A 14,526-nucleotide genomic window follows, 5' to 3' on the forward strand; every position below is an offset into this window, starting at 1 on the left:
TTTCTACTCCTTTCACTTTCAGGACTGTTAGAGACAACACAGACTCACCACAGCAATGAGCTAGAGAAACGGACCATATGAAGTCCAACTGAATTTGACTCAAAAAGAAAAAAAAAGTTGAAAGAATGGGGCTCTTTTAACCTCATTTCCTCTCAGCTTAAAATAGCAAGGATTCCCACAGGGCAGTTCTCTAACAGAATCTTGCTCCTCAAAATGTGACCCACGGACCAGCAGCAGCCGCAGCAGCGTCAACTGGGAGCTTCCTAGATAAGGAAGAATCTCAGGCCCCGTCCAAGACTTACAGAGTTAAAATCCACATCATGACAAAAGCCACAGATGGGTCACAGCACACTGACGTCTGGGAAGCCAGTCTAGATAGAGCACTGTCCTCACGTAGCAGCACAGACTCATGCAAGACAGGGGTAGATGCTGTTGTAGCTTTCCAGTTAGGGCATCTAAACCACTCTGGAACACTAACCAGAGAGTGAGCATTCCCACGCTGCGTGCTGACTTCAATATAACACCACCACCAGCTACTATTTACCGAGAACATACTATGTGCCACAACTCTGCGTGCATTATCTCACTGCATCTTCACAATATCTCTGTAAGGGAGGCCCTACTTTAGCTTTTTCACACATAGAAGAAAACTGGGGATCAAAGTGGCTCAACACTTTGCTCATGGTCTGACGGCTAGTGAGTAAAGGAGCCACAAGTGAAACACAAATTTGCAATACTCCAAGATCGGCCCTACATCACACTTTTTCACTGATAAAATCAAATCAAGACTGCCAAGATCACTGGAAAATTCCCGCTGGATATAACCTTGCACTCTACCTCTGCCCGTTACCAAGACTTCAAACAACAAATGATGGAGATGAGGTTTGGAACTCAGTGTACACACACTGTACGTGAGTTTCCAAAGGCTGTGGCTCTGGTCAAGTGCTGCCGCTATGACAGACGTCATTAAGAGAATGATTCTGGAAACCTCTTATGAACTGTGGTTACCTTCTACGATGTCTACAGTGAGCTCTAGACACATACACAGAGAAAAGGGTACATCCCAAAGCTCAACCCTTGGAAAAGCTACAGGCAAATAGATTTGTTAGAGCTCTGACTCCCAGTTTTAGGGAACCCAGGGTGATCATCCCTAAAAGAAGAAAACATATTATCTTAAGAGCTGTGTTCTTCCTCATTATGTTTCAGTCATATACTCAAATAACCTCCCACCCTTCTAACTAACTTGTTCCAGTATCCCCTCCGCTACAAGCTCTGACCTCATCAACCACGTGTTCATCATCTACCCACCCCAGTCCTGTCTTCCACTCCCTCCTATGCCCAACTCTGATTCCATGGTCCATGATTATAATCCCTCCCTTGCAAATATCCTCAATCATTTGTTCTCTCCACCACTGGCATTTAGCAAAACTCCAATCCTGGTTAAGGACAATTATCTGCCCTCTCTGTGCCTGTTCCCAACCCACTAAATGTTGCTGGAGAAAAGCCACATGACCAAGCTGACTGGCTTCACTATATACTCATGATCAGAAGCCTCAACTGGGCACTTGGCAATGCCAAGCAGTCCTAACAAAGCTGCCCCTGGAAGCTTTCTCACTCTCCAAAATGACTACTTCTTACCTTTCCCTGAAACCTACTTCATTCTCTCCCCACCACCCAATCATCAGCTGTTGCTCTCTCCAAGTACTTCACTTTAAAAGAGAAGCATTCAGATAGTCTCTTCTGTGCACCAAATCCACAATCCTACCTAGAAACGCATGCATTTCCTCCTCCTCACATTCCGTTACAATGAAGGAAGCATCCCTTGCATCAAAGGCCCATTTCACTACTTGTGCTCACACCCCACCCCACCCCCGGGGCCCGTGTAAGGACCATGCTGCTCTGTTCATCACCCCCTCTCTCCTGCCTCATCACTCTCTCCCCTCTCCACTCATCACTGTCAGGCCAACAATAAACACGTGTCCATCTTCAGAAAACCTCCCCTCTGCCCTCACACACTGATGGGGAAAGTGTACGTTGGTAGCACCGCTTTGGGAATCTGGCCACATCTATCAAATTCTCAAATGTGCATGGCCTGTGGCTCAGCAATTCTACCTCCAAGGAACCTATCTTAGAAAATCCCCACAAGTGTAGAAGGAAGTTCACCGTAGCAATCTGTAAGAGCAAAAACTTAAAAACATAAATGTCCAATAATAGGCAAGTAACTAAATGAATCAAGGTTTTAAAAAAATCGTCCTTGGACACCTCACCTCCCTCCAGCCACTCTCTCCATTTCCCTGCTCACCACTTCACAGTAAATCTTCTCAAAAAAAGAATCTATACCCGTTTCCACTTCTTCACCTCTCATTTCTTCTTCAGTCTACTCAAAATAAAGTTTCCAAGCCCTCCACTCCATTAAACCAACTGGTCAATGTCAACTACATCCATGCTATTCAATCCAACGGACATTTTGCCGTCCTGAACTTATCTGACCTCTTAGCAAGATTCAACAGCGTTGGCAACCTTCTTAAAACACTCTCTCCTTCTACCTTCTGAGATACTACAATCCTGGTTTTTTTCCTGTGCATCACTGATTACTTCTTCTCAGTGTCTTTTTTGGCTTTTCCATTAACAGACTGCTAAAAAAGGAAGTGTTCCCTGGGGCTCAATCCTGAGTCACCCTTCTCTCTCTGAGTTGTCTCAACCAATCCCACTGCTTCAAATACCATCAACATGCTAATAATTACCAAATTACATCCTTATCCTAGACCTCTTCTCATGCTGCATTATGACTACTTAGCTGCCTCCCAAGCATGTCAAACATAACACACTCCCCAAACTGGGCTCTTAATTCACCACCACCACCACCCTGGAGATTGGTATACCTTGGTGTTCCCTACCTCAATAAGTGGTATTACCTGGCAATTACAAAAGCTAAAGACCCTCCCCTTACCCCTCACCCCTCACATCAAACCCAGCACACGTCCTGTGTGTCTGACTTGTCTTGATCTCCATGCCACCACCTGAACCCAAGCTACCGTCACCTCTTTCCTGAACATCGCGATAACTCCTCCCCTTCCACTGCCGCTCCCCTTCAGAACAATCATCACATAGCAGCCAGAGGAACTTTCTAATCAGATCCTATCACTCCTTTGATTCTATAGCTTCACATTACACTTAAATTCTTTTTCTATCTGGAGTCCTTATAACGGCCTTTAAGGTGCTATATGATCTATCTGCTAAGTGCCCACTTCTCCAACCTCATTTCATATCATTATATCGCCTTCGATCACTATGCTCTAAATACACTGATCCTGTGTCAGTGCCTCATCTAGAGCAAGTCCATCCCTCTCCCCGGCACCCTTTCAGCCCCTTTATCCCCTGTTCTTGAAATCCCTCCTCATCCTTCCTTCATTCTCGGCAAGGCTGGCTCCTTATCTTTCAGATCTCGGCTTAAATAACACCTCCTCAACTAAAGCTCTCCGGACCACTCTCTCTAGTTGGAGGTCCTTCCCCACAAACCCTTATTCTCTATATTACTGTGCTCTGTTTATTTTCTTCCTAACAGTTATCAAAATCTATAATTAGTTAACGTATTCATTTGTTTTCTTATTTGTTATACATTTCTCCCTTAGAGAGTAATATTTTGTGTATATCACATACAACTGAGATCTTCTACTATGGGACAGTTTATCCTTTGACTTTTTGCTAGGGAAGGTCAAAGTTATTTGTAGGAGTTTCTGGCACTCAGGCAACTGTCTAACCAAGTCCTATAAATAAAGTTAGAGCGCAACTAACATCACCCTAGTTACCAAAAGGACTCAAAGTTTTATCACAGCTACAAACCATAAACACATGCCAGCACCAATGGCTTTAGAATGTTACAGTTTGAAATAACCATTATATTAATGAAAAAGCAATTCCAATTTAATCATTTACTTTAAGCTAATTTGAGTATTACATTCTAAACTGCCTTCTTTCCAATACTATAAATGCATTTTGCTCAGTACAATAAAATTATAGAATCCCAATCCAAGCTTCACTATAATCAAGCTCGTTGTTAATTATTTATAGTCTAGAACCATACGTCCAACACACTAGCCACTAGTCATGTGTGGCTATTTGAATTTAATTTTAATTAATTAATGTTAAAATTTCTGTTCCTCAGTCACACCTGCCACATTTCAAGTGCTCAAGAGCCACATGGGCCTAGTAGTTATTATATACTGGACAGAGCAGATATAAAACATCTCCATCATCACAGAAAGATCTCCTAGACAGAGCTGTTCTACAACATGGTAATAACCAGGAAGCAAAAGGCCCTCTAAATACCCGGAATATCAAAATGTTCACGCACTTTCATCAGCAGGAAAGCTCCGCCAGGCCTTCTCTTGATCTATTTATTTTTATTTTAGAAATATTTCTGTCCTGGTTATCTGGCTACTTACTCACCGAAATTTTAAAAAGCAAAAAAGGAAAGGGAACTAGGAAGCAGTAGGGAGTAAGTACCAGAGGAAAGAGGAATGTTATGTGAGTGGCAGCCGCATCAGATGCAAGAGAGACCAAGAGAAAAAAAATGTAAAAAGCAGATAAGTTATCAAAAAGCAGAAAGATATCAAAATGGGGTCATTTAGTAAGGCAAAACCAGGAAAAGCTCCTGAACTAATCACTCCTTTTTAGTCCTAAACAATAATTGATGTTGACAACTGTGTTAAAACCAGTAAGAAAAGCATAACTGGTAAGAAGAAAATAAACTGTACAGTTAAATAACACATTTTAGAAGGACTGAATTCCAAAATAAATAAATCTTAAACATCTTGATGCTTAAAGGAGGGAAAATCCTCTCAGCTAGTTGGAATACTTGATCACTAAAAAAAACTCATTCCTAAAATATTCTGCATAGTCAAATTCAATCCAAGAGTTCAGTTTAACCAATATGAACGAATGCTGCTTGCAGAGCAAGTACAGACATGAGAATAAGACAAGGTTCTTCTGTTAATGAATTATAGTTCATCCAGACAATGGAGCACCATATAGCCTTGGGGGGTGGAGAGGGGAAGAGGAAGCTCTTCAAGTGATAAAAGGAAGGTTCAGAACAATGTATAGCACAGTGCCATTGAATTTTTTTTTTTTTTTAATGAGGAATTATACACAAAAAGGAAAGCACCCATTGCTTCTAGGGTAAAGACACTGGGGGACTCAAGACAGGAATTGGGGAGCAACTGTTCACTACATGACCATTTGGTACCTTTTGAATACTGAATCATGTAAATGTATTATTTATCCAATAAAAACCTATAAAACCTTAAATTTAAAAAAAGCAAGTTCTCTATACCCAAGAAACATATAATCTAATAGCTTAACCAGGCTTCAAAAAACCAAAGGAGGGCTTCCCTGGTGGCGCAGTGGTGGAGAGTCCACCTGCCAATACAGGGGACACGGGTTCGGGACACGGGTTCGTGCCCCGGTCCGGGAAGATCCCACATGCTGCAGAGTGGCTAGGCCCGTGAGCCATGGCCGCTAAGCCTGCGCGTCCAGAGCCTGTGCTCCGCAACAGGAGAGGCCACAACAGTGAGAGGGCCGCTAGGCCTGCGCGTCCAGAGCCTGTGCTCCGCAACAGGAGAGGCCACAACAGTGAGAGGTCCGCATACCGCAAAAAAAAAAAAAAAAAGGAAAAATTACACTCTTGCCTTTACCAATGACTAGACACCTAAATTTTTTTAAAATAAATTTATTTATTTAATTTATTTATTTTTGGCTGCACTGGGTCTTCGTTGCTGTGCACGGGCTTTCTCTAGTTACGGCGAGCAGGGGCTGCTCTTCGTTGCGGTGCGTGGTCTTCTCATTGCGGTGGCTTCTCTTGTTGTGGAGCACGGGCTCTAGGCACGCGGGCTTCAGTAGTTGTGGCTCATGGGCTTAGTTGCTCCGTGGCATGTGGGATCTTCCCGGACCAGGGAACGAACCTGTGGCCCCTGCATTGGCAGGCGGATTCTTAACCACTGCGCCACCAGGGAAGCCCCAACACCTAAATATTTAACACTTATATTTTATTCTTACTAAAAAGCTCACTGTATGCTATTTGAAATCCCAATAAACTGATTTCAAAAAACTCCAAGTTGATCTTAAAAGGAAATTGCAATGATCCTTATTATCTTGTATTAACTGTTTTAAAAAGTGTTTGGGGGATTCCCTGGCAGTCCAATGGTTAGGACTCCAGGCTTTCACTGCCAAGGGTGCGGGTTCGATCCTTGGTAGGGGAATTAAGATCCCGCAAGCTGCGAGGCGCAGCGCTAGCCCGCTCCAAAAAAAGGTGTTTGCATAAAGGTGTATACATCAAGAAAAAAACCATTTTATTGGATAATACAGCAAAGATTGGTTGAAAAGCTCCCAAAGAAGCTACAAATGGTCTTCTGCACCATGTGGGAGGCAAGGTCAGGTCATTCTGATGGTCCCTGAGGTTGAGAATGCTAGTGGTTTCCCAGTATCCTTTCTTCTTCCTTAGTAACAAAACCCCAGTTTTCATTCTAGGACATTAATATACACACTCTCCAAGAAAGGACTTTATCTCCCAACCTCCATTGCAGCTAGATGTGGCCATACTCTAAGTTCTGGCCAATGAGACATTAGTAGAAATGTTATGTGGGACTTCCTGGAAGTCTTCCTAAGTAGGGGAGGGGACCTCTTTTCCTCCTCCAAACCACTCTGTGGAAATGCGGGAATGATGGCCAGAGCTGTAGCAACCATCTGGGCCACATCCTACACACAGAGAAGCAAAGAGCAGTAAGGATCCTAGATCCTTGATAACCACTGAGCACTGCATCAGCCCTGGGCTGCCTACTTCCATACTTCCGTTTCCATGAAAGACGAAGCCTTGTTTAAGCCACTCTGGGGCAAGGGGAGGGGAGGGGGGATGGATTCTGTTACATGTAGTGAACTTAATCCTAAGTGATACTTTCAACAGTCAATTATTTTACTGTAACTTTACAAATCAAAATTCAATGTCACAGAAAGCTCTATACACATAAATAGTGTACAGCCCTCATGACTAAGGCAGAGACTGTCAAAGAATCCTGAAATGTCTAGGCTGGAAGCCTAGGCCAAAAAGTCAGCTAGTCTATCCCCCTAATCTGCTATCCCTGACCATTCCACACCAATATGACAGAAATAAAGTTTCAACTTAACGATTCCTGAATTTTAGTAATGAAAAAAGTCATATATATATTATATATATATATACACATATATATAATATATATATACTCTCATTTTCATCATCTGTAAAATGGAAGTAATGATACAGGGATAGCTTCAGACCCCAATACAATAGAGTATGTTAGCTATTCTGTAAACAGAGCATGATACACTATCATTACCATTAAAATTACCACTATAACAGCTGATTGGTAAGTGTGAGGCACAAAAGAAAAATTAGGTGAAACCAATTAGCCAGATTTGGGGTCTGGGGCTCAAGGAATTCCATGAACTTGTCAAACCTCTTTCACCAACTTTCTTATCTCATTATCTATCAAAAAATACTACATCAGGAACTTCAGCTTCCTTCTTTAAAGCACTGGGGAAAAGAAAGGAGTTGGGTGGCTGTAAGGGGAGAAAAAGAACAGTAAGTAGTAAAGGGTTTAAAGCAATTAGCGAATGTGATGTATTTGAAATATATAACCATGTTTTTAGCATTTCACGGGCTGTCAATAGGTGGTCCAACCATTTACAAATTGATGCTAGCAATATTTCTATTCAGTTTATTTGTTCACAAGAAAAATACTAAACACATGTATACAGTTTCTACTGAGTATGTAACAAAGTGTCATTTAAGAGTGAGATGCCGCCTTTGAGAAATAAGGATAATATGCGAGGTCCTCCAAGCAGGAAGATTTTTAACCTGTGCACTAAGGTATAGGCAGTATATTTAAAACAAAAATAGCTTAATCACTTTCATTTTGCATTTAAAAATGATTTAACTTCTCCAAAATTGGTTTTAGGTCAAAAAAAGCAAATGATTTCACTTTTTGAAGGCATTAACTCAACTATGAAACCATTTCTGGTGACTACTTTAACCCATAAACACATTGTACATGAGTCACACTGTGCTCTGTTGTTCAATTCATTCGATTTTGAAAAGCATTCCATGGTCAAATAACTTGGAGAAATATACTTTAAGCAATTTTACTATTTGTTGAATTTCAGTTTTTCCTAGTCTTCTAACAGGATACTAAAATTAATAGATGCTTCTTACTAATTTCAAATATACTCATAGGAAGAAAATAAGCTATCCAGGGGCGTCAGAGATTAGCTGACAGGCAGATACATGCCAAGAATTTGCTGCACAATTTAAAGGGCTACAATCAGGATAACAAGAGTGTGAGAAACAAACTCAGACAGCTTGAAGGTTTTTGTTCCCCAGAAGGGATACCAAGGTATGGCCAATTTACACACCCTTCTGCTATGAATGGCCATACCCAAGCAGATTTAATTAAACAGTAAGATTTCTGAAGAATTAGAACTATTCTACCTCTCCTAGATGATACACTTATCACCTGTTGATGCCCATTTATGAGTCTGAATGTATAACTAGGGGTTGCGGGTCTTCTGAACCAGCAGAAGAAAAATGAAATAACATTACCTTCTGAGAAGGCAATCTATCTAACCCACACTAGACTGGACCAGACCATTCTGTCCCAGATCTAACTGACGGCTTCAAAATCCAAGTTCTGCCAAAAGTTAGTATGTACCAAACTCTATAAACTTCTTTTCAGGCTATGACTACATTTTTAATAACATAAATGAGTTTAGTGGGACTTACTTTAATCGCTTCTGAAAGACAATTTATTTTTAGTAAATATAATAGTCCCCCACATGGGAAGCTACAACCATGCCAAAAATGTCCTAAGAGGAGATAAAATCCTATTTATAGAGCTATCAGTTGCTCCTTGCTTAGGTTGTAACATAGTTTCCACTTTAAGCCTGATATGACCTCCCCTGACTTCTCTGGTCTCTAATGTTCTTTTCATCCTGACGTTTCTCACATTTATCTTTATCTCCACAGGGTACTTAAATTGAGCTACTATGGAGTGGGGGGAAGGGAGAAGGAAAGAAACTCCTTTCCCTAAACCTTCTCCTGCCTGAGAGTTTTAGGTAAGTTTCAGGAATCTAAAAAAGGGAAAAGAGGAGTTCTTCATTGGGTGGGCTTTGAGGAAGGAACCTCATAAATAAATATCCAGCAATCATCAAGGATACTGCCACAGTGAGCCATGCACATGGCAAACGGGCCTACTGATGTCTTTGTCTGTGTATGACTTAGTTTGAAGTCTTCCATCTTTTAAAAACCCAACAAGAATAAATGTCAAGGGACTTCTAGTATAGAGAATACCATACTCAAAAGGTAAGGTGGGGGTGGGGTGGGGTGCTAACCAGGGAACCAAAAGATAAATATAAGAGATTAAAAATTTTTTTTCCTAAAAATGTGATTTCCTCAGGGATTAAACTGTTGTTGTTGTTTTACATTAGCTGCTGGCACCTTTACACTCCCCACTTAAAATGCTCACTGTGGAACCTTCCTTCCCCATTCTCTGGCTACAACTCCATCAACAATTCTAGAAGGGTACTTAGCTTATCCTAATTCAGTGAACCATTTTCACTGTTTCCTGTCACTAGCAGTGGCAACACCCGAACCTCATCTCACCCCCGCCCTGCCCTGCTGCATACCTGGATGAAACTGTAAGTGAACCTTGTCTTTACTGCTCTGGCAAAATCCTAACCCCTTTCATCTCGGAACCCCAGTAAAATTTGCTGTCCCTAGCTCACTTATTTTTGTAATGTTCTTAAGCATATACTGCTTTTGTTATTAATTCTGTGTTTGTAGGTCTTGTTTGACTGCAAATTCCACTCCATTATGAGCTCCTAAAGGGCAATGGCCATGTCTTATTTATCTCAGACTAATCAGTGTCATGCCAAGCGACTGGTATATAATAGGCACACAAGTAAACATTGTTGAAATATTTGTTAAGTTGATCTGGATGGTGGAGATCATGTAGTGAGTTTACTTCTCTTATGTGAATCTCTCATTACACACAATCAGGAAAGCCCAGTATCACTGTGGTAGAATGGAATCACAAGCAATTCACGAAAAGTGTTAGAGAGAAGCAAAAGGCTTCTCAAAAGTAACACCAACCCACCTTCCACTGGATTCTCAACATCATCCTCAGGTGCTCAAAGAGACGGTACACACAGCATGTACCAAATGATGAAGCAGAGGATAACAGTTCCCTACCCCAAGAAAATTTTATCTGCTTTCCTCCATCTACTTATATATAACTCATCCTCTGAGGTCTACCTCTTCCTGCCCACCCCAAACCACAGTGAAACCCCTAACTCGCTGGAATCTGATGACAAGCAGCCACTAATTTAGCATTTTCACTTATAACAAGAAGGGATGGATTTAAATTTCAGTAAAAATAATTCAAACTAAACTTTAGTAAAAGTTACCTGATAATAAAAGTTGGCAAAGACCAGAAAATACTTCCCTTAAATTTTTTTCCAACTGTGAAGTTTACCATATAAAATGGTATTTCCCTTTTTAAAAGAAGGCATATGGATTTTCTGGGGTGATCAGAGCTGAGGCATGGGCATGGATGATTAAAGTGAACTCTCAAGATCATTTTCCAGAAGCAGCATGGTACTGAAGAAAGAACTTAGGTTTGGAAGTGAAACAGACCTGGAATTGGAAAGTGCCAAAACACTCAACTAGCTGTGACCTTGAGCAAATACTTTAGCCTCTCTTAACTCTGTTTCTTCATCCATAAATGCAAGTTTATCATGAAAGTTAGAAATAATGTACATAAAACACATAGGTCAGTGCCTGGCTTAATAATTTACAATTGTTAATAGATTTGCTTATTGTCATTTTTCTTAGCTCACAACAAAAAGACAAAATGACTCCTTCACAAATCTGACATTTTAGGGCTACTACTATAATTTATTGTAAATTGGTAGCAATACAATATCGATAGGAAGGCACTTAAAGAAAGCTATTTCCTCTATGAATTTAAAAGTAAAACTGCAGAAGAGAAACACAAAGTGTTCCACGGGGCAAGATGTCCCTAAACCAGATAGCTAGGATAATTTATAAGATACTGTAGTGAATAACCAAGCTCTCAGAAAGAGGGAGCTTCTGACAGGGGGTGTAGATATCACAGCAATTCCAAGTAGAGGTAAACCCAATATTGTGGTCTCTAGCTCATAGAAAAGCTTCGAATAAAGGAGATTTTTTAAAAATCTCCTCAAAATTCCACCCCTCCCTTAACCTAGAGATACTCACCTGACAATCACAAACACAAGGCAAAGAAAAAAGGAAATACCTGCACCTGCATGAAGAAAGGGGGATGCTGGCTCTAAAGGATGAGAACTTCCCTATGATGCAAAGAGAAAACTGATGGCTGCACCATCTTCTTTTGCTGCTTTCAGGAGATGGCAGGAATGTCTAAGTCATTCACCTGCTCTAGTAACAGGGCTGCGAAAAGGGAGACAGTAGTCCTTCTGTAGGGCAGAGCTAGAAGCTAATTAAGGTGTTAAAACTTTCAGAGTATTAGGATGAAAATGCTGGAAGGACTTTTAGGGCCTTTCTAGCCAAGCCAGTAGAATGGAAGAAAGTCTGGGCGTTAGAGCCAGATGGGCCTTCCTAGCTATTTGACCTTAGGCAAGTTGGACAGGCTTTCTAGCCTTCACTCTTCTCATCTATAAAATTGGGTGAACAGCATTAGCATTTGCCCTGCAGAGGGCAAACTGTAAAAAGCAAACTGCTTCAGAATAGGTACACAACACAGGGTTAAATGCTTTTCCCCAGACCTCAGGCTAGCTGTACGTAAAGACCGGTGGCTGATATAGACAGCTATGTCATAAATGTTCGTTCTGTCCCTCTCCTTTCCCTCTAACTTAGCAGAAAAGGGATCAATTCCAAGTAGGGAAAGTAACTTTCCCAAGGTCATGCTGCTGGTTACTGGCAGAATTAGGGCTTAAAAAACCAGCTTCTTCAAGCTCAATGCATTGCACCTTGCCTCATTAGGAGCCTTCCTTTGGGGACAGGGCAAGCTAACTGAACATGAGATGGGCTCACAGAGTCAAGGCGAACAACAGAACAAGCTAACTGCAATGTCAGGAGCTCACTGCGACTCAGACACCCAGGAGTTAAACACTCCGCGGGCTAAGGCTCCAGAGAGCTGCGGTTGGGCACACTCCTTCTGGGAGGAGGCCAGAGAGGCACTCAAATCCATTCCCTGGCGTGATTGGTCGGTTCCCAGAGGGGTGGGGAAGAGGGAAAGGGAGAAGAATGTCACCCAATCCCCAAGGGTAAACAACAGCAGGAGCATCTGCTCAGGTTTTCAACTAAAACTGTGAAATATTTCTGAACAGTTGACCACCAAACTCGGAAGACTGGGACCCCTGACCTTCATGAACAAGAGAGTTCTTGTTCTTTAATGACCAGATTCTTAGTGATACAATCTAGATGAACAAATGCAAAAAGACAGTTTATGATTTCCACAGTGCCGAATGCTCAGGCTCTAGGTGCTGTTAATTACCCAGCTACCCTCCCTCCTGCGGCTGCCCTTACAGAGAAGAACACAGCCTGCTCCTTGCTACTTAAACTCTGACAATCACATTCCCTCCTCCGAATTCCTCTCCTTCCTCTTTAAGAGGAGCCCCCTCCTTTGTAAAAAGGATATCTTATTGCAAGATGCAACCTCTCTGTAGTTGTGTTAGCACACATGTGCAGAGCAGAGAGAAGGGAGGGTCTGGGGAGAGAGAAACCTAATACCTTGCCAAATCCACTGGGAAGTCTGCCCGAGTTATTAAGCCAGGACGGGGCCACTTAACTGAATTGGTTGAGGCAATGCCCTTCAGTCCTGGCTGCATTCTTCCCCCAAGGGAGAATGCAGGAAGGGCCGTCTCCTCAAAATCTTATTATCCCTGACAACTCTTTACTCCTCAGAAGTTTCTCTCTCCCATTTCAAGGATATACACAAAATGTATTACGTTCTGAGCAGAGAATGAGAGAGGCAGCCCCTCAACCCCAATATGCTACGGGACTCCACAGGACTGATCACAAAGAGCCGCCAAAAACTGCATTCCCTTTGTACTTAGGTACAACCGCAGCTAAATCCTCAAGTCCCAGTAACTGACGGGGGCAGGGGGGGATGGTCATCACAGGACTAAGGTAAAACTGAAGAGAAAGCCTCCTACTGAATGACTAAAACAGGAGGACCTTTAAGAAACCAAGTCAGTCCAGGGACCAAGTGGAGCCCACCTTAGTGTGGCCCCAGTTAGGGGGACTAGGTCCACCCCAAACAATCTGGAGCTGCTGGGCAGCCCCATCTCTCAGGAACTGCGCAGGCTAGGAATGATCTGAAACCACTGTGGACTCAAAGAGCAAGGATTCCTCAACACTGGGCCAAAGCAAACCAGCTTCAGGAAGTGGCAGAGGCTCCTTAAGTCTCCCCTTTGTTCCTGCTCTGTAATCCCAAAGCCAAATCTAATCTAAACTGTGCTACGAATGCCCTTTGCTACACAGACGTCTCATTTATAAAACCCAGGGAGCACAAGTGACTCAGCTCTCTTTCGCAGGAATGTTCAGCAAATTAACTACTCAGGGAGGCTTTACGTGGTTATTAAAAACATAGGCTTCAGTGTCAGACAGGCCTAGGTTTCAATACCTGTTCCACCACTTTCTAGCTCTGTCACCTAGACCTCTCCAAAGCTCAGTGTCTGCATCTGTCAAATATGGCTTCTGCCATCTTCTTACAGGGAGAGTTGTTGAGAACAGTGAGGAATTGAGGGTGTGTGCGTACGTGAGTAACAAGCACAGTAAGCATTCAATAAATAGTAGCTGTCGCTATAAGTTATTACTGAGGACTAGGAAACAACTTCTATAGAGAAATAACGCTGCCAGCTGTCAGCCGTATTAGCATTCCTGCACCTCACCCATCCGTCAGAGGGTGGTCAACAGCGTGAGGATGCCAGAGATTATTTTCTATCTGCTGAGCAGTGTGCCAGATGAAGGGGAGAGAGTGAAGGACACAACCTCTCCTGTGGAGCAGCTCACGGTGCTGAGGGAGGACGTGACGGAGAGGAAGTGACGGGGAAGAAGGGAAAGTTCCGAAGGGGGTCTCAGCATGGACCGTCTACTCAGCTTCTGCGTTCGACCGTGAAGGGGCTGCTTTCACTTCTGGTCCCAGCACTTAGGGTCCCGCTGACTGGCTCTATCAGGGTCCCGGGCAGGGGGTGCTGGGAAGCGAGGTCCCTTCCACACCAAGAGGGAGATGCGGGGGGAGTGGGAGGAAGGGCAGCGGAGAAGGGTTTTGGTCTTCTCTCTTCACGTGATACCAGGCAAAAGTCATTCCAAACAAGGAGTTGGCAGCCACAAGCCAACAATTCAGGCAGGCACTCCAAGATGACTGCTTGCTGGGTTAGTGCAGCAACATAGATATTTTTTAGCAAAGAGACATAGGGCTCTCAGGAATTACA

At 42.6% G+C, this 14,526-nt stretch overlaps 1 protein-coding gene and 1 long non-coding RNA gene across 10 annotated transcripts in view; one reads left to right on the forward strand and one right to left on the reverse strand.

Annotated features, from left to right (window-relative positions):
* The window catches only part of RBFOX2 (RNA binding fox-1 homolog 2), a 205,621-nt gene that overhangs the window by 155,058 nt on the left and 36,037 nt on the right, over positions 1-14,526 (reverse strand). The gene's annotated exons all lie outside the window — the stretch shown is intronic.
* Positions 8,825-14,526, forward strand: part of LOC114486437 (uncharacterized) — a 31,592-nt gene continuing 25,890 nt past the window's right edge. Inside the window, exons 1-2 of one of the 2 annotated variants that reach the window (XR_003680151.1) lie at positions 8,825-9,144; positions 9,664-9,726. This is a non-coding gene — a long non-coding RNA (uncharacterized lncRNA). The remainder of the gene's footprint in view (positions 9,145-9,663; positions 9,727-14,526) is intronic. The other variant, XR_008617583.1, reaches the window with a different exon arrangement.

The sequence above is a fragment of the Physeter macrocephalus genome, chromosome 6 (genome assembly GCF_002837175.3).
Source record: "Physeter macrocephalus isolate SW-GA chromosome 6, ASM283717v5, whole genome shotgun sequence".
Taxonomy (NCBI): Eukaryota; Metazoa; Chordata; class Mammalia; order Artiodactyla; family Physeteridae; genus Physeter; species Physeter macrocephalus.